Source organism: Betta splendens, chromosome 6 (assembly GCF_900634795.4).
Source record: "Betta splendens chromosome 6, fBetSpl5.4, whole genome shotgun sequence".
NCBI classification, from domain to species: Eukaryota; Metazoa; Chordata; class Actinopteri; order Anabantiformes; family Osphronemidae; genus Betta; species Betta splendens.
This window is the reverse complement of record NC_040886.2, coordinates 8648901-8669667: the sequence shown is the minus strand read 5'-3', so window position 1 is coordinate 8669667 and position 20767 is coordinate 8648901. Positions and strand designations below refer to the sequence as shown.

The following is a 20767-nucleotide window of genomic DNA, read 5'->3' as shown; positions in this document are numbered from 1 at the left end:
GACTATTTCATTTACAGACAGGAGGTCACAAGGGGGACGTAGTTTGGACTCCACAAGAATTCATTACGCCAAGCCTATTACCTTGAATAGGAAATGAAGTCACAGAAAAAGATGGAATTAAAAGAGCTAAGGGAAATGTGCTAGCTTCAAAACCAAAGCCGCATTTTGCCTGCCAAAGGTTAACTCTTAACATTTTCCCAGTGGCGAGTACAGCATCAAGGCGTCCTGGATGCCTGTCTAGGGGGACGCAATGCGTTTCTTATGATGTCAGTGATGGGAGAAATTGGAATCTTTATCTCTCTGACTCCATTCTTCCTTTATGCCGCTGTCTCTGTCTCTTACTCGGTGGCTGCCAGGCTCCAAGCATGTGCAGGTTTGTTAATTAGATACAGAAAGAAACTGTTCATAATAGTAAGGCTTCCATCTTTGGCAGTCTAGCCGGGAGTTAGAAACATTATCTGTCTCTATGAAGTCAGATATCATGAAATAATGATTTTAGAGTTTCCAGAGTTGCAATGCAATAAAAGCCCTATATATTAGGAACAATTTAAATTTAATTTACATAGTATTTGTTTATTACATTAACCATGGCTATGAGGATACGTACGTATTGTGTAAACAAACGGCTATAGCTGTCACAATATCATCCCACAGACAAGCTGTAGAACTAGAGATTTATTTTTGTCAACAGTAAATCAGTCAGTCACTACCAGATATGGCTAAATGTTGGCTATGGCTATGTTCACTATTTACCTGGACTGGGCAAATATTTAACTTTTAATTACTGTAACTGTGAATTGATTCCACTTACTCATTCTGTTTTGGTGAACGTACTTTAAGGACTGTAAGTACCCAGCCATTTCCCTCCCGTATAAATCTTTATGCAAAGCGAAACCAATCACCTCCTGACTTCAGCTACCCACACACAAGTGAAAGCAGTAGCAACCTCATCTTCTGTTTCTGGATAAGTATATTTCCAAACATGTTGTGTATTGCTTAAACACACAAATGAACAACTGCTGATAAAACACCATTTGCTAGTACCTGTCGGTTGCAATAGATGTGTTCAAATAAAACTTTTTTATCTTTATGTATTCTGTAGAAATTAATCCTTAAACTGCCTCTAATTCTGTACATTTTCACATCAAACAGAAATGCATGCCGCGTGTTCTGATTAGCAACCTTTACATATAACTTTGCTTTTTCTTTTAACTCCACCCCGAGTTGTTCTCCTTCCTCCTCTCCTCCTTGTCCCCACCTTCCTCTCTATGCTCTGCGGGGATGGGGGAGATGGGTGCATTAATAATGCAGTGCTGCCTGGAAACCAAACACGCTGCAGCAGAGTGCTGTGTAGAATTCTAAAGAGGTATTTGTTTGTACACGGATGCCAGCCTTCTTCCCTGCTCCACTCCTACTTGGAATCCTCTCATCTTATCTGAACCCTGCATATCCACCTTAACAAATGTCCACCATCAGTCTACAGATTTGTTTGTCCTCTTTTAGGAAACGTATGCTGTTTGGATGGAGAGGAGACCCCAGGAGTCAATCATCTGATGAATTGTTCTATTTAGGATGATGTGATGAAGTGCCTCCACTGAATTGGCTTTGTTGCTACTCATATTTGTCTTCCAGAGAGAGTATTCACAATGCAAGACTGAAAATGGATCGAAGTTGAACAGTTTTAAAAACTTTTATAATAAAAATAAAAATTCTCAACTGTCTAGAAGCCAGACCGTAGTACTTGACCATCCTTGTATTGTAGCCAAACATTTTTTTTGGCTTGGTTGCTTTGTACTTGGATCTCGATGAACAAATTATTCAAGTTTTAAATCTTTTTGTTGGTAAATCATTTTGCTCAACAGAAATAAAACATTCAGTGGGAACCATGGTCGGCAGCCAATGGTGGGCAGTATTTTAAATCACACTGAAAATAAAAGGGTTCAATCAGTTGTGGGGCAGTTGCAGGAATTTCATCATGAGTCTGGGCATTTTCCTGATGAGTCAGCAGAGGTCGTTCTTGGAGATCCTGGGCAGTCTGTGGCGGTACCAGGTGGTGATGTACGATGCATAATGTTCTACAGGGTTTGCCAGTTTAATTCAGAGCAAGGGAGCGTAAGGACCGGTTAGTGGCATCAGTGCCTTCATCATCCAGAACTACTAGGGCACTATTGGCTATGGTGTGGAGGCCTTTGCAGCACTCCAAGGTTACGCCTTCCAATTCTCTGTGATGTTAGAGGCAGCCTAACATGCACCACAGCGTCTCCAGACTCTTTCACACCTATCACATACGCTCAGTGTGAATCTGATCTCATCTGTGAAGAGAAGTGATGCCAACGGTGGACCTGCCAATTCTTGTGTTTTCTGCTGAAAGCCAGTCAAAGCTGCGTGGTGCTGGGCTGTAATGACAGGTCATACTATAGGACATCGGCTCACCGATCCACCTTCATGGAGTCTGTTTTTGACAGGCTGTAGTCATAGTGCTTCTCCTGCTCCTGGTCTGTTCCCCTCATATGACCCTGTCCCCATCTATTGCTACAAAAAAGATCTAATCTTGTACAGTGACGATACAATTCTCCTTTTAATATTTTTTAGCAGTACAGTATGTGCACATAATTACTGTAAGGTCTTTCTGTGTAGCCACTTAAATGATATGCATCATTTATTAATGGTCTTCTTTTGGCATTTTAGTATTTTGCAGACATACAGTATGTTTCACAGTGTCTGAAATTAGCAAAAACACAAATTCTTTACTTTTTTAATTATTCTGGCTCTGTTGTTACTAGATTTACATGTCTGCTAATAAACCCTTGTTGTGTATGAATAGGTAAATATTAAACATTATAAAAATTATGTAGTTTGAAAAAGCAATAACCCACATGCGCTAAATACAGTATCATTTCATTCTGGCATTGGAAAATCCCTTCAAAGCCTTGAAGAAAGTCTCAATTATGCTCAGAAATCAAGGAAACAACCTGCTTCTGCTGAATTGTGTTCAAACACAGCTGGTGACTTGTGAAATTGCTGTATTGGTTTGCCAAATACGATAAGGTAAAATTAGACAACTACAGGTGTCCAGAGTGTGAGTCTAACTCAAACGCTGTAACTACCATCTCATCTTTCCGCAGGTTTAAATGAATCATTGTTGTAACCTTTTCGCAAACACGCTTTTGCTTTTAGTTGTTTAGCTTCCGTTTCTTGGCAGGCTGGAGGTGATGGTTACTACTGTGTGGTGATTCATCGCCCATGGCCTTCAGTTGGTGCACAATGAGTTTCACAGTGGGATTTGATTCATTTAACGGCTGGAGACAGAGAGTCATGTGTACTGTGCTGTGTGCTATTATTTGCTATGATGTTAGGCTTGCTAGTTGCCCTTTGCCCCTCAGCTTTACTTCATTCACATTCACCGATGATTTGCATATTCATTATAGATTGAGCTCTGCACCTGCTGCCACCCACAGATAAAGCTGAGTAGATTAGTGGTGCATGACACCCAAATTTCTGGGGTCGATTTGGACTGGCTTTTACTGTGGGAATCATTGCAGTTAACTCCTGGAAAAAAAAGCACTCAAAAGGCTAATGTGTGAAGATCTCTGGAAATGAAAATGTTGCAGGGAGCTTTATCATTTTGCACAAATTCCTCTTAATTGCTTAACATACCGTACTGTAATCGCTCATCTACTTTACTGTATGTATGCCTATGTTTGCCTTACAATGTATGTATCATTGGGTACAGAATTATTGGAGAAAAAAAACACATGCTGCTAAGAGGTAGACACGAATTACTAGTGCAGTATATGCAACATGTTCAGATGCACATAAATTTGTTTTCTGGAAAACATCTATGTCTGGACCTGGAACTGTGACATGGATAGTTATAGGAAACTTCATTCTGAAATTATAATGAAACTAAAAGAAGAAAAAAAATGCACTATGTTGTTTTTAGGACAAAAGTATTGATAGTCAAAACCTTGCAATGAAAAATAACACTGGTAATGGAAAAAAATCGAAGCTTAAAAGTAATAATAAAATAACAGGTGTCTTCTATCCATCATCTGAACCATTAATCCCCTCAGTGACTCTGGACCTATCGAACTATTACAGTATAAGATAACATCTCTTGAATTATTCATAGCCAGTGTTGTCTCAACTTGTTGATGGATACAGTAAACATATTTACAAGGACATCTGCTGAAGTGGTTTAAAGGCTCATGAAGCAAAGAGTAAAACCCCTTTTTCAGGTTGATGTAAAACACAAAAGGCCTTCTTGCTGCACACCACATTGTGAAAACCTGATTTCCTAAGAAAAACTCGGCCTCACTCTGGAGGTATAAATCAATTGAAAGTGTTGATCCTAATCCATATGTCACATTTCAGGACATCTTGCATGAGAACTATGTTTTACAAAGCATCACCCTGAAGCTATCTGGCAAGCAAAAGCGTGTGCAAATGGTAATAGGTGGAAGAGGATTTATGCTCAGATCATAATTCAAGATGACAGAGACATGGGAAAGGATTACATGCCTGATGACCGACATCTGAACTCCATTTTGAGCCATCACATTAGACCACGCTACAAAGCAGAACAGCATCAGTACATACAGTATAAAGGGCCACACTAAGAGTCACGTTATTAGAACAACTTTAAGCACTCATGGAGCTGTGTGTGTATCATGGTACTGCACAGAGCTATCCACTCAGACACTCACTCAGACACTCACTCAGACACTCACTCAGACACTCACTCACTCACTCACTCACTCACTCACTCACTCACTCACTCACTCACTCACTCACTCACTCACTCACTCACTCACTCAACCACATGCCGTGATCTATCGCAGAGTAAATTTCCTACAGTAATTAAAAGTACAGTACAACACGCTCTATTGAGGCCACCCTGAGACACCCTGAGAAGAAACTTAGGAGGTGAAGTACTCTTGAGTTGTGCAAAGAATGCCCTGTGTTACGCCGCTAGATCCAGCCATAAATATCTTAGAATAAGCCAGCAGGTCCGGGCAGCTCTGCAGACTTATGCAGTAGTAATGAATTCACCTGCATTTCATCAGGAGGGAGGGGTTGTCCACTGGGAGCCTGAAGGACTTCGACTGAGCTCAGAAGTGTCCTGGAAGAGAGTTCAGGCTGAGTCGACCCCTTCTGTAAAGAAGACTGATCACCCGCTGCACGGGACCTTAACACCACAGGCAAAAGCACAGTGTTTCCTTCCGTCATACATGGTCCTTAGACAGCTGCAAACCCAAACCTGCATGAGCAATAGAGGGCTTTGCCCCCCCTCCCTGTTTGGCTGGTGTATCGTATACACACTGTACATTCAAACTGTACAACAGCCTGTTTTAATGGATATGACACTTACAATAAAATGCACCAGAGCCAAGAACCCATCTTCTCGGCATAGCTTCGCCCAAGTACTGTAAAATATATTGGCCAAAGTAAGACAAACACACTGCATTGGTCATAGCTCAGGGACATATTGCTATTTAATAAAGCTGTGTGCAACTAGTTAATGTGTCTCTTAGGTATAGTTTAGTGCGTTTTGTAATAAAGACTAATGTTGATTCCATTTGTAAGCTCATTCAGAGTCAGAGAGAAATTAGCAAATGCATTACTCAAGAATACATGAGGTCCCATTACTTAATATGTGTTGCTGCACTTCTTTCATTGTATTAGAGAGATATGGGACCTTATAAAACCACTTTAAAGCAAAAGCATGCGTGGATGATGTATTGAAGAGTGTTTGTTGAAAGCGGACAGTAAGCGCGCGGTCACATTTACTAAATCAGCTCTCCCCTGGGAAAGCCATCCGGTGCTCTATTGCTTATTTTTCTTATTTAAATTAAATTTGACACCATTTACAATAAACTTCTACTTAGAATAATGTTCTCTTAAGTGTTTATGAATTATACAATCCTTTGATCATAAATACTTGTCTGAAATTAAATGCACAGACACTGTCATTAGGAGAAAAATACATCATTGGAAGTATTAGCTTTAATAAATTAGGGTAACTTGGCCTCAGCTGTTTAATTCAGAGCACTGTATTAGCATAACTTTTCCTCCTTCACGTATCAGTGTAAATGTGTTTTCTTTGAGTCAGTTGAAGTATTTAAAGATACTTTATTCATTCTCATAGCATAAATGTGTAATGTTTTGAATTAAAAATCACACAGTACATATGCTAATCAAACCTTAATGACCATTGCCGGGAAGTTGATCACAGTTTAAAATAGAATTCATTTGTGGGATTGTCTTAATATTAGAGCAATACTGTTCACCAAGGATGTTTAACATTACAAATAGTCCACTGGCACCACAATTATAAGATATAAATTGTTGTGGCCTGTTCTCAGCCTGCTCTCTATACGTTCTCTAAATGTGATGCAGACATTACACAAGTGATGCATTATCATATGAGGCTTAAGGATGTTATGATCACACATTTTGTCTCTTCTTATAGAAAAACAGAGTGTGTACAACACAGGGAAACCTTCTGATATATTAAGTACTGTCTAGTCAATAACATGTCAATATCCTACATAATTAAACCTAGTTTTTGTAATACACCTTCCTTACTCCGTTCATCTTGGCTCTGGTTAGTGACATGTCAGAAAAGGACAGAGGAATAATATACTGTCTGTTTAAACATCTGCCATTCAGGTTTATGGGCAGCATCACTGTCCTTTATGTTTTTAGATTACATTTTTGCAAATCTGCAGCCTAGTGCAATTGGTTTATATTGAAACAAAATGACATGGATAATGGGTTCTTAGACTTTTAGATATTTTCTGTTTAGGCACTTTACAATAGACCTGTCTTAAAACATGGAGGCACCAGTTGTTTTTTCCTTCCTGTTATTTGAACAAATTAACATTTAAACACAAAGAAACATTTCTGCGCTCTCTTTAAACGGGTTTCAAAAAGAGGGGAAATGGCATTGTGCATTGTGTGATAAATGCTTCAGGAACACAAAGTGGTTTGCCCGTAACCCCATTTAGCTTTAGCTAAGTTGTAAGTGAGTTATGCTTGGTTTGAGGGGAAAACCGTGAAAACCCTACAAATGGATTTGTTTAAATGAGAGGTGAAGATGTGAGAAGTTAGGCGATCTCACGCAAGTGCTCTGTATTCATGGTGTAGCACTGGTCATCTCAAAATAAATGTCAGAACAGTGTGAGGAATTCTTAAGTGCTGTCACATATTGATCTCTGTCTAATAGAGTTTTTAAGCAGAGATCCATGGCTCCAATTGATGTCCTTGCTAACAGGCATGTTACTTTTTTACTAAGGACATCAACCGTCAAACTTTCACATCATTTTTATTTAAAGGCCTATTCTAGCTTGCAGTACTATTTCCTGTGTCAAGTCATTCTTTATTAATATAGTCCAATTGTGAATTTATGGGGTTTTACAATCTGCGCTGCATATAAGACCTTCTGTCCTTTGGCCGCTGAAATATATTACCAGGGCAAAGAAATGGCAGGATTCTGAGGGCAGAGAGGGATTCCTCCTCTGGGGAGGGCAGACGTGCTCTCGAGCTTGTAGATTGTTGTACAGTAATGATGGCAGATGTCAGCTTTTTCTGACACGTAGTTACGGCGGCGATTTTGATCTGGTAGGAGTTTACAGTGGTTGGACAGAAGCCCATTTCAGGTCCAACGTGTGCAGTTCGGGACGGCGTTGTCTCAAATGAGGCCTGGGTGTTTGGGGCTGTAACGGATGGCTGCGGCGCTGCCAGTTGATACGAGTTATGCATCCATTCTGTGTGCATTCTGCTATGTGATTGTTTGTGTAAGATCTTCCTCCAAGGCAGGACAACACTCTCGAACATCTGCTAATCTGAGTGTGTCCGTGAAATGGAGCCGCATGAAGTCTCGTAAGCAATTACTGGTCCTCCTGGTCCTTCTAGCTTCTGAACCGAAACCCTGCACTAAAACCATTCACAGCCTTTATATCAAAGATCCCTAGAATTGTCAAACATAATGTCTAGTCTTTCTTTCCGTCTCTTTCTCTCTCATTATTACTGCTCTGTAATCAGGCTGCTATTGCGCCTCTTGTGTGATTTGTGTTTTTTTTTTCATTTTCACAGAATTCCCCTGTGGAGTCCTAACCTTTAGTAGTCTTTTAATATGCCAGCTCTTCGCCCTCTCTCTCTCTCTCTCTCTCTCTCTCTCTCTCTCTGTCTTGGCAAACAGAAGGGCAATTTTTTCATTTCAGCTTGTGAGACTCAGTAGTATGACAAAATACCCTCTCACCACAACCAAACCCGCCAGGGCCACAATAAGTCAACAACAATTTTGTTACAAAAAGCCTCAAACTGAAGTTAAAAAGAAAAAAAATGTAGGTGTGTGTCCATTGGTGTGTTTGAATCGAATTCAACACATAATAATACAGTAATAACAGTAGACAGACATGAATACTTACTAGATATACATTGTATTTCCCAAATTGTAGGAGGTGAACAGATTTGTATTGGTACTACTGTATTTGCAGATGCTTTTTTCTCTCTAGGACAAATTACATGAAATAAAATGAAGTATCGTACATACATTTTGTTTAGAGCAGTGATGGAACAGCAGAGCGATGTCACATGCTTTCAATCATTTCAATTGCATGTTGTAGCGGTACTAATTAGATGTTAAATTGTTTAGCAGGGTGTCCAAAGCATTGCTTCAATCTCTTAGCCGTGGTATTTCTGACAACTAGAGTTTAACTTCACTAAAAGCTGTATATATTAATGTTGTGTCAGGCTTTTGTGTCTTGCACACACACACACCTGCAGTCATGCTAATCCTCAACCTTGATGTCTTATTCAGGCTGCTTCGTTCGCCTCGACATGATTACATCTTACCTGCAGCACGTTAACTACATGGTTATGGAGACCAAGGTGACAAAGAGCGAAGTTATGAAAGGACTAACATTAATATTTAGAGAAAAATAAGCTGAATACATTAAAACTGAATAAGCATAAATATGTGCATAAAATTTCATGCCCTAGTGTTTTAATGCAACCACATACAAACAGTAATGTATGCGAACAGTATGTTTTTGTGTGTTCCTTTGTTAGGACTAAAAGTAATTAAAGGTTTGAAATGATTTGTATTTCAAATAAGATGTGAGAAATGATGCTATTTTGATTCAGCGGGAAACATTACAATAGGTTTGCATTTCAGATGCAGCACTATACTGGTGGTGCTCGTCTCTCCTATAGACTGTTTACTGTCTCAGCAGATGAAACGTTCTCCTCCTCCCAAGCTGTTGTATAATCTGACAGGTGCCACAAAGTTTCTTAGCCTGTCACCACAGACTTGCACGTGCTTCCCTTCGTAGTCTTTCCAAACATTATTCATGCTCACTTTGTTAGAAGGGTGTTTGCTTTAAAGGCCAGTTAATCCAACTGTCTGTACATTTTGCACAAGCAGCTGTTTTAAACTGGAGATGCATGCTTCACTGTTAATGCACAAAGTATGGGTTAAAGAGTTTAATACAGCCACCTTGAATATCTTTGACCTGTTTTCAGCTGATATTCAGAATTCCTTACAGATAAATGGCTTAAAAGGCACAGTGCGTTCTCAAAGGGTATTTATATTCACCCAAAACTACAAAAGTAAGCATGCGGTCTCAGCCTTCATATTTAAAAGAGAAACTGAGTTTTTAAATAGCCATTTTTTTACTAACTTTAAATAATCATTCTAACAGAAAATCCATCCAAAAAGAAGCAGAGATATCATTTTCAACAACAGCATCCTCTGTCAACCACTGTGCAATGTAACCGCAAGACATCTGTTCAATCAGTAAGGGGCGCAACGTCTTCCACTATCATAATGATGTACACTCTCACCGCTGTGTCCTCCCACTCGTACCTGACTCATACATTCCCTTCCATTCTCCACAGGGAAAGCAGGAAATCACAAAATGAACCAAATCAAATGAAGGTTTCTAAATCTTGGTTAGTAAAAAACAAAATAAGTCCCTCTTTTATCATAATTATATTTACAATATATACATCAAAGCATTGTGTCTTCTCATGATTTTTGCCATATTTTTTTCTATATTTACAGCTGCAGTAGATTTTATGAAGAATCTCAACACAAGCAACAGGGTTCAAGCACTTAGTAAAAAGGAACTATTTACAGCACTGTGCCCTCATTTGCAGTTAGCTGCATGCGCTTGTTTTATTAAAGCCTCATTATGTAATACACGAGCAAGAGACTTGAAATAATATGACCTAGTGGTGAATTAAATTAAATGTCAACAACAAGCCGCCGTCATCCTGAACCCTATTCCAGCCCTTGGTTAATATCCTTGAGAAAGGACAAAACATTTTGTCTTTCCTAGTAAAAATACTTTCGTTGCTCCTTTTGTGAAGTGTTTTTCTTTGTTCTGTTTTGTTTTTAATGTTTTATCATGTTACTGCAGCTATTTTATTTTTACATTTAACAACAAAACAAGTCCTCCCTCTTTTTTTTCTCATAATCTAATTCCGCTGTTTTCCTTCCTCTTTCATCGCATGTCTACAAGCCTGCTTCTCTCTTCCCTCCCCAAATTCCCACTTCAACTACTCGCTCAGTTGTGCAGATTGGAGTTCCTCCTCTTGATCTAGCTGCTCCCGCTCTGTTCCCCTGTCCTCTCTGGTCTCTGTGCAGGCCCTCCTTCAGTGGCTCTGTCTGGTGTGTCACCCTGTGCAGCTTTTGCACTACAGTACATCCTGTTGATAGGAAGCATCCTGTGCATCATCACTCCCAGCTGCCTGTGGGTTCAGCTGGCTCAGTCTGGCCCATCTGTGTGATCTTCTGCCAGATATCTGGGGTTTGGCTCTGTGTGATCCGTCCCTCTCCAAATCTTTTGCCAGGAGAAAGAGGTAGAGAGGCTGGAGAAAGGAAGGTGCAGGTTGGACAGTAAGCTCCGCATTGACTGCACTGCCTTAGGGGTCTCTGTGGTCCTGATACTGGCTCCTGTGCTCGCTATAGATTGCTCATGTCTAACAACGAACATACGAGACCTCTACTGTGTGTATGAATGTGTAAAGACAAGCTTCAGGTGTGGTGGTGATGCAAGTATCTAATCCTGTGTGACATTTAAATGCCATGTCTACTATTGATATATGGTTGAAGTACCTCTGGGGCATTGTTCCAATTCCAAATGTCTCTGATATATTTTGAGGAAAAATCTAATAAGAGGAACGTGAACCAAGCTCCAGGTTTTATATCTTTGTCGTACCACATTGCATTGTCTGACTCCTCATCACTGGCCAATGACTAGAAGCAAGAGTGTGAATGTGGATCAGAGGACCCGTGTGAAGGTCAAAGAGTAGCATTCAGGACACAGTGAACAGGTATAGGTAATACTGGCTGATAATACAATATGTGCCAACCCTACCGCATGCAGGTTTATATACAAAGGGACTTCAAACATGCATATTAAACAGGGCAACAGCCATTTTTTCGTTTACACACCTAATGTGCCGCTGCCATTTAAGTTTTAAGCAATATAATTGCGCCCACCTTACGTTTGCTGTTAAATTAATGAGAATACGGTATGTTGATAATTAAGTTAATTAGAAATGGCAAGTTACAATATGAGTATTGTTTGTTACCAAACACTTATTTCCCACCAAAACATCCAATCTTGTAGTACAACATCCAATTAGTTTTTTACTGAAAATCCAATATTCAATACAACATCTGACATTCACAACTCATTTAACACACAGTCATATTTTATCCATCATAATACGTTTATAGCTTAAACTCAACTTTTTTCTGAAGGCTTGGAGCAGCGCTCCCCAGCCTAGTTCGCCTATGCCCTGAGCTCAGGCCATTGTTGACCGTCTTGCGCATTGTATTCCCTCTCCTAAAACAACAACCAAACACTGTGGCCAATACATATAAAGATCCCCTGATAACTGTGTGACAGTAATACAAAACGCCAGTATAGATTAGAATTGGTTCCTCGGGACCTTTAGACCTTGACTTTTTAGCAGTTTAGCTAAGTTTCCTAAAAAGTATTGCTTTCCTTTCACAAAACACTAATAACACAAAAGTCTTATTATTTAAACTGATTATTATGTTTGATTATTATGTAAAACTAATATTGCTGTAGTTTTAACAAATTATCTCACTGCTTCTTTTAACTGTAACCTCTGTCTAAAAAATAAAACACTAATTTCATATGTGTCTCGTGTATTTTTTATTGTGTTTAATTGCTTAAGTTTATATTATTTACATTAGAATAATAATGTATATTTAGCTTTATTTGTATTTCACCAGGTGAAAGAGAACTTGGCCAAAATGCAGCGTTTGAGTTTATCATGGGACGTTTTACCATCGTACACACAAATATAATAAACGTGGAGTAAAATATAATTATAATTACATACCAGTAAGTTACTAACTCGAGCATAAATAGAGAGAGATGACAATTTAGAAAACAAATTAAAATGTCTGTTCTATAAGTATGAGAACCTAATGCAGGCTATAAATGAGAGAAGTTTGCCTGTGATGATTCAGGCACAATATTCCAGAGGTCACCCGTAGTGGCCCTTAAGAGGATTTTAATTAAGCTGCATTAGCTCTGACACACCAGAAATGATTGGGTCAAGAGACTTTGATATTTATGGTTAATGATCATGTGGGAAGCACACTTACCATAAGACTCGTCCTCAAGGGAAGTATTCAATGGTAAGCTTTTCACAATCACCATGAGCCGCTCTAATTTTCTAAATTAAGCTTTAGCAAATGGAAAAAAAAGGAAACACGTCCAATAGGTTTCACCCACTTTTGTCTTGCACTTTCCTCACCATTGCTTTTTAATAGCTCGTACAACTTTGTACAGTACAAGATGTCAGAATTTAATGGAACACGTTTGATGTCATGTAAGCGGTTTGGAGCTGGACTTTAATAAGGCCGTTAAGTGGTAATGAGACTGAACATTGCTCTGTGAGGCCATGATGACTGCTTAAACACTGTAGTTGTGAAGGCCTCCTGTTCCCCGAGGGCGGAGACACCCAAATGTTAACTGGATTACACTTCCACTCCGTCTTTGAAATAAATACAATATAATCCTCTAGTGCAGCTGCCAAATGGCCTCGTCTTTTCCTTTTATTCTCTGTTTTACAGTTTTCCTTTGATTTTCACCTCTTTGTGAATGAAGGTAACAAGAGAGGGAAAACACGTCGGGGCATCCACTGAGAGATCCATTTGTTGTTGCATCCTCTGTGGAGCGTAGAAACTGCCCTGGACGTGTGAGCACGTACTGAAGCGGTCCCACTGGCCTTGCAAGACTGTAGGAAGTGATTATCATTTCAGATGCACTAGATGCAAAGCAAATGTTGATTTATGGTGACTTTAGTGACAGTTTAGACAAAGCATTACCCCAGATGTAGTGATTAATATCAGGACAGGCCCTTCAGAATGTAAGGTGAACCTGTTACAGGAGCTGCTGTTACAGGGAGAGCAGATGGTCCTTCCCTGAAAGCAAATTAATTATAGAGTGGGCAATGTAGGTGTCCCCTGCATTAGGTCTCTCTCCCTCAACCCCAGCTTTAATTATATCTGTTTCCCTTTGAGTCTTAAAGAAGTGGAACTTTGTGTACTCAGTGGCTGCCCCCGCTGTTTTCTCAAACATGACACTAAACCCATTTGGGCTCACTTTGGAAACGATAAGAGAAAAGAAGTGAAACCAATCAGTTTTGTTCCGTGGATGACAGTTCAGTTACACACTGACTGCAAACCCTGTCCCTTAATGGAAGCTAAACTCCAAGCACCAATACTGTTAGACGGATGCGCTTGCGTCCACAAAGTGTAATGAATCCATACAGATCTGATTGTTGCACATTGTGAAGTAAATACCTACACCAACTACTACTGCTACTACACAACCTCCAGCGTCACTGGCAATAAACAGCCCAAATGCAGTTGACATGCACTGTGCACTTCTGCTGCAGTCAGTCCGTAAACCAACAAAGCACGGCTCAGACTGTGACAGAAATGTACAACAAATGATGTATTCAGCAGACATAATGATGCATATGCAGCTAAACATGCAGACACTGTTTCCTACATGCAAAATGGTAAGAAGTTAAAAGTTCACAGCTTACATAGTTTAGTCACAACCATGACAATACGATCCTGAAACAATTTAAAAAATCTGAATCTGGATCTAAATAATGAAGCTCAACATTCAAATTCACAAGAGGAAGTTGCAGCAAAGTGGTTGGTTGGGGGGAGTGCAGGGTAACATCCTGTGTGAGGCTGGATTCAGGCCGAGAAGCACTTTTGACTGAGTTAGAGAAAGATTGGGTTTTGTTCAGTGTAATAAAACATCGTTTGGTTTATATGGTACATTTCTCTCACCCTCACCATGCTGTTGTTCTGTGAGTGCCTGCACCCAAACGTAACAGCATTTAACACTGCTGGAATCACAGAACTGGATATTGAACCACAGGATCAGTCTGTGTTACAGAAAAGACAACTGAAGGTGAATATTTTTGGCTCAGTAGCCCGAGCTGTGAATCCCGGGGTTAGTGACTACACAAATGTGGCGTTAACAACAATGGTTTCTTTATGGGGGTCCAATAGAGTTTATATATGTATAATCAACACACTTTCCTGATGAAGTATTAACATATTTGTAACTTGTTATTTGCCTTCATTGTAAATACAACTTTATTATTCAAGCACCAGTTAGGTTCAACCACCACTGAAGCGTATCTGTGGCTGTAGTTTTGTTGTGTAAGACACTGGGTTGCTCTCATTTGACTCAAAGCCTTTTGATTTTCCCTCCATCTTTCTAATAAGTGCTCACTCACCTTTCTTTCAACCTATCTATTTGAACTGGGGCTGTTTTTTTGTCTTACCTAAATGGTATTGTATGTATTATACTATTATTATTATTACATTTTGTCCCCTTCACTCCTGATTGATACCGCCCCCCAAGACACAGAAAACAAATATAACAAGAACAATCTTATGTTGCCCTCTCTTCACCCAGGGGCAAAAGCTGCTTTGAGGCCTGACCACATTATTCCTTCTGTTTTAAACAAAAGCCAACTTGGCACATATAGCGCAGCGGAGAGAATAACTGATGTGGAAGAAATACGCCTGCAGTATTGGGTATTTCAGAACAATCATTTGTCGCCAGATGCACAAATGAGACACGTGTAACCTTTTAAACCAAAGGAATATTGGCCTGTATCCATTGAATACATGATCAAACAACTGGTTCACATACCCACAGAACAACAGTGTGTCTCCTGGCACTGCCACGGCATCTGAACTAATGTGAAAGGTTCATAATGACTTCAATTCTCAATACATCCTAACCAAATGACTTCTGGTCCATTTTATTATATAGTTAATTCCTCTAAATGAACAGGGCAGAGTGTCCAGTAAAGACAGGGCACGACGGTGCTCCTCTCTAAAGTCTCCAATCCCTTTTGAGCACTGAGTTGTAAAGACGGTTGTTTTTTTCGCCATAAATAGTGGGGTGTGAGGAGGCCAGCGGGGTTTTATATGCTGGCTGCCTCCGTTTCCATTTACCAGGGTTTACCACAGGACGGCTGTCATATAAACATGGTAATGTACCAACCTCACTCATGAGCACCAGGAAGAAATACTTGAGGCTTTAATTCATTTTATCCCATTTCATTTTATTGCAGTATTTTATCATGAATAGACAGGGGCAATAATCGGCTGTGTAAATGACTGCAGGAATGAGCGCCGTGCCAAATGAATGGCTCCAACAACAACCTGACTTTGTTCAGATCCAACTGAATATTCTGACATGGAAGTGACAACATGTTGAATATGGCATATACTGTGTGTTTCCTCACAAGGTTACAAAAACATTCTAAAACTAAAATAAGCTAATTCTACCAATGTCCTAGGATATTATGAGAATACTATAGTATAATATTTAGCTTAACAAAATATACACAGTACACATTCCCTGCCTGAGCATTGTGGGTGCTTATTAAATTTCAGTGCACCTCACCAGCCATGCTATTCAGCAGCTGGTACATTCTGATAGGATGCAAAAAAAAAAGATATTTAATGCTGCAGCAATATTGTTTTTTCTATAAAGACGGATGAGCGAGCATCTCATCACTCCTAGTTATGATGTGAGGAGACACGGCTGTCCAATAAATACAGTCCGAGCGTGTGAATTACATCTGTCCTCACTGTAAGGGTCTCATTAAGCCATGCTCTGTTGATTGAGGGATACACGGTAGCAAATTATGGGGGAGAACTGTTTGATGAAAATGTAGAATGCAGGACAAAAAAAAGATAAATAATGCTAGCAAGTTGAAGGCGAGCGCAATCCATCAGACCCCTGTGGAAAAGAATGCTTTTTTTCCCCCCTTCACAAGAAGAGTAAGACAGCAGAAGACCAGACAAATCACACACTCCCCGGTGACTAGAGGAATAACTTGAGCATTCAATCACAGCAAAATGACATATAGCCCTTAAGTGAGACTTTTAAACTCTGTGCAGTGATAAGTCATATACTGTACAGCGGCTGACAGCAAAGAAAATGTTAGCTTGGATGCCACTTCAAATGTCAGCTACAGTATCTCTTTATTCAGATAGTTTTCTGTTCTAATGACTAAAAGTGAGGAGCTCATGAAAGTTGAAACATCTGACACGCTCTCTCAGTAAAGTTGGTGATAACTAGCTTCCCTGGGTGGTTTGTATTGGAAAAAAAAAGTGTCAGTACTAATGAAATTTAAGATTTCAGCATGTCTGACCTCTTTTCAGGCAGAAGTGCCACATGGAGATGTTGTAGATTTAAATTTAGATCATTCTGAATAATGGCACCCGCACCATACCCAGACATAATTGAAGTGCCGCTCAAGAGCACAGGAAGTGGAGATGGTTAGTTTTTTAAATGACGCTCAGCTTCCCAGGGTTCATTAGTGCAGCCATTTTGGGAGAAAACAAACGGTCCACACAACAAACGCGTCGCCGCTCAAAGACAACAGTCTGCACTTCAGCTTGTTCTGTTCCTCAGCAGGGGGCACAAAGGGAGCGGGGCACCGCGGGGTCACCCCACAACGCGGGTCACGCGGAGGCGCTGGTTGATTTTGGTTCCTGTCATCCAGCGCGCTCTTCTCTCACTGCACGTTGTTACGTCCTTAGATGTTCAGAAAGGGATTATTCTGCAACATTATCTGATACCGCACCAACACGCAACCCAATTAATGGGCAGCTCTGGGTCGTTTGCAAGTGTGTTTTTTAGTAATGGTACGTGATGCTAACACCTACTATTTACATAACCTTTTGCACGCCCCACAGAGAGAACAGCGTTGTCAATAACAAATGGTGCATTGCATCTCCTGCGTGCTCATTTACATTGTTTTTATAGAACCCACCACTCAAAGTGAGGCCATAAGCAGGTTAGCATTGTTACAGGCAGATGTCCTGCCCCAATAATTGATCCTCATCTGAAGCCATATAAAAATGAGCGTAATGAGTCGGCCGATCTGAATGTTAATTTGATTCCAGCTGGTAAACCTGCTCAGCTGACACCTCCTCTTGGAGAGTAGCTGGCTAAACTGGAGTTGATTGTGTACACGCGTACCTGTTTGCTGGGATCAGTGCACAAACTGGCTGATGGCGGACGACATGCTTCACCATTAGCTCTGGTGTTCATGATAATGTAATGCCGGGCGATAAAGACTCCCCTGCTACTGCTCCATTCCAGTGAAATTCCAAATTAAAACACAGCGAAACATAAAAGAGTAAACAGAAGCCTTAGAACAATTTGGAGAAATCTGAACGGCGCCAAAAGGAAAACAGATTCGACTCATTTCATGCTTGAGCGGCAAGCCTGAGCTTCCACTTTCAAAATAAATGAGTAAAATACATATTTGACAAAACATGATGTAGGGTCTCCAAGATGTGCCAGGCGCTACTGTAAATCCATTAGGCCTCCCATGAGGGAGACATCCACTGACAGTTTCGTCTTCCTTCTTGTCCTGATAGATGCCACAATTACACATTTAGCGACAGGTCGCATCGCATGTGATCAAGCTGATCTTTCCTGTCAATTTTTAAGGCCCTGCCAGTCACTTGAACGACGTTAAGGGAGTAGTGGGCGAATTTAGTAATACAACGTGCTGCTCACTTTCCGTGTGTCAACCACTTCCTGTAGTTAATATACTGTACAGTGTCAGCGTATTATGTTTTACTTTCTGTCCAGTGCTGTAGTGTTTGGCAGCTTGGATATGAGACTTTTACTTCTGCGGGCTGTACAGTATGATGCGAGGGCACGGTTGAACAAAAACACGAGCCGCGAGAACTAATTAGGCTGATGTTTGCCTCGTATCTGTTCTACATGCCGCCCCTCCCTTGTTTTGCTTTACTAAACACACTGTGAAGAAGAACGCTCTTCCTCTCCTTTCCTCTCTCGCACATAATAGACACACCAAATGTCAGCAGGGGATGTATTAATTACATTACCGCATTCAACAGAGCGCGTTATGAGCCGTCTGTTGGAAACCCATGCTGTATTTTTGACCCTCGCTGACCCTTGCTAAGATAACTCAGTTTCAGAGAACAAACATCTAAATTACTCCAACGCAGCATCCTTCCCGTTGCGTTATAGAAGCCCCACGTTCACTGCAACACAAGCGTCTGACCCGTCCAGCAGGGGTCACTGTGGTCCTTGGAGAAGTCCAGCAGAGCCAGGTTTTCTTCCTGAAACACTGCTCCTCCTGTGCTTCTCTGCTGCCGCACAACAAAGGCACAATCCCACTGTGGCATTACGAGATGCTCCATTTGAACATATACATAATCCAAACTCCTCATTTATTTTGCATGTACTACACATATACCTTGAAATGTAATAGCTCCTTGAATAAATATTTATGACACTGGCAGCATCAAAGCATTTCCCATAAAAAGGTTTTTAGGGTTGATTATATAGAGAATGTGGGTGGCAAGGTCTAAAATGGTGTTGATGGGTGTTGGCTGGAGTAAAGCTGCTGGTGGTAATGATCTGCAATGAATAACAAGTGCACAGGTGGAGTCTGAGCCAGAATCTGTGTTGAAAACAGGTTAAATGTTAGATTAAACTACAGTAATTAAACTAATGAGCTCACAATATGGACTTGACAGCAACTTCAGGTCATAATCATTTTTTCTTTGTTAAGATTTTTTATGACTTTTTATTATTAGACATGTAATGGTATACATATGTAAGGTTCCTACTGCAGTCATTATGTCTGGTGCCTGGTTCTGCGAGCCAAGTGTGAATATGGAAATACAATTTCAGTTAGCGGTGTTATTTTCTCATATTTAATCAGATTTGGTGTCATTCATCCGTTACCTGAACCACATCCTATTTGTAGTGGGGTTACTAAAGATTCCGATTCCAGCTGTCATAGTGCCAAAGGCAGGTTACACCCTGGACTCTGTGACAGGGCTGACATGTAGAGAGACATACTGAGACAGATAATCATTCACACTCACCCTGGTCAAAATGTGAACCAGTCTCAAGCAAACAAACAAAAAAAACAACAAATATTTCTCTGGCTGCCTAAATGCAGGTGTCATACAGATTATACTAAAATACAGCTATTCAGACACAAAATGAAAATCCATATTTTCAGGGCTTTTATTTTAAAGCCCTTCCTGCTCAGGATAAAAACAGGCTTGTATGGCTCCTCTGGCACACAACACCTTGGGATCCCCAAACAAATGTCCGTAGAGGGAGAAGGTCGACGTGGATGAGCGAGTCAACAAAACACTTTGACATGGGAGCCTGCTGTGTGTTTCTTTTTTTAAACAGGCATGTGTGTTTGTGGCTATTGCTAAAAAGTGGTCTTTGCACTCCCTCCTACCTCCAAACAAAGCTGAACCGGGCACGAACCTAATATGACTGTTGGAAAATGGAGGACCTGTTGATATTGATCTGTGTGAATCAGCCTGTGGAGAGTATGTGTGGAAAGTACTGGGCGCTTTCAGAACATCTGTGATCGAATATTTGTTTTTTTATGGCTGGAAAGCTGACATATTTGTCCGGCGGTTCCAGTGAGCGAGAGACGAGAGGCTCGGGGTAGGTGTATGCGTGTGTGTCCTCAGACAGCTGGATGCTCTGCTGATAGCACTTAGAAAAAGCAGACAAGGACAAAAGCCTGGCAGCCAGTGTGTGTGCATGAGCATGTCGGTGATTTGTCGTGTCTGTGTATTTATTTCTACAGTATAGATGCCTGTGTGTGCGTTAGGCAATGCGTTTGATGTCGAATATACTGTACGTGTGTGTTCACTGCAAACTCCAACAGAAACAAGACAGAAAATCTGCCTTCAGGACCAGCAAGGTCAGCTGGGCTTCAGCTCGTGTTACCTCACCGTAGGTTTTTGTCCAGCTGTCTATACCCTGGTGATCTGGAAGGATTTTACAGGGCTGGGGAACGAGGGCAGCGGGAGTAGAGACCTTCTCACTGATGAGCCGTAGTATTAGAACCGTGGCCCAAAGCCCTTTGCAGCCCCACCAGCTGGTGCTATCAGGAAACCCTATCGATGAGAGCAAGAAACCCCGGTCTTAATGATGAATCTGCTGGTGAGGGGAGTTAGTGTAAGTCAGAAGGACAGGAAGAGAAGGCTGGAGGAAGAGATAGAAAACATCAAACCGAAGAAAATCAATGTGGCGCTGTTGTGTTTCCCAGGCATGGGAATGATTACATTAATTGGCTAACGATTCCCAAACAAGAGCTTGTGCCTAATCCCCCCGTGACCTCCAGTCAATTCAGGAGCGAG

At 40.7% G+C, this 20767-nt stretch overlaps 2 long non-coding RNA genes across 2 annotated transcripts in view; both read left to right on the top strand.

The window, feature by feature from the left end:
• The window catches only part of LOC114857053 (uncharacterized), a 60973-nt gene that overhangs the window by 16024 nt on the left and 24182 nt on the right, over positions 1–20767 (top strand). The gene's annotated exons all lie outside the window — the stretch shown is intronic.
• Positions 9567–12101, top strand: LOC129604267 (uncharacterized). Its single transcript, XR_008695016.1, has 3 exons — positions 9567–9802; positions 9904–9957; positions 10070–12101. It is a non-coding gene; the product is annotated as an uncharacterized LOC129604267 (long non-coding RNA).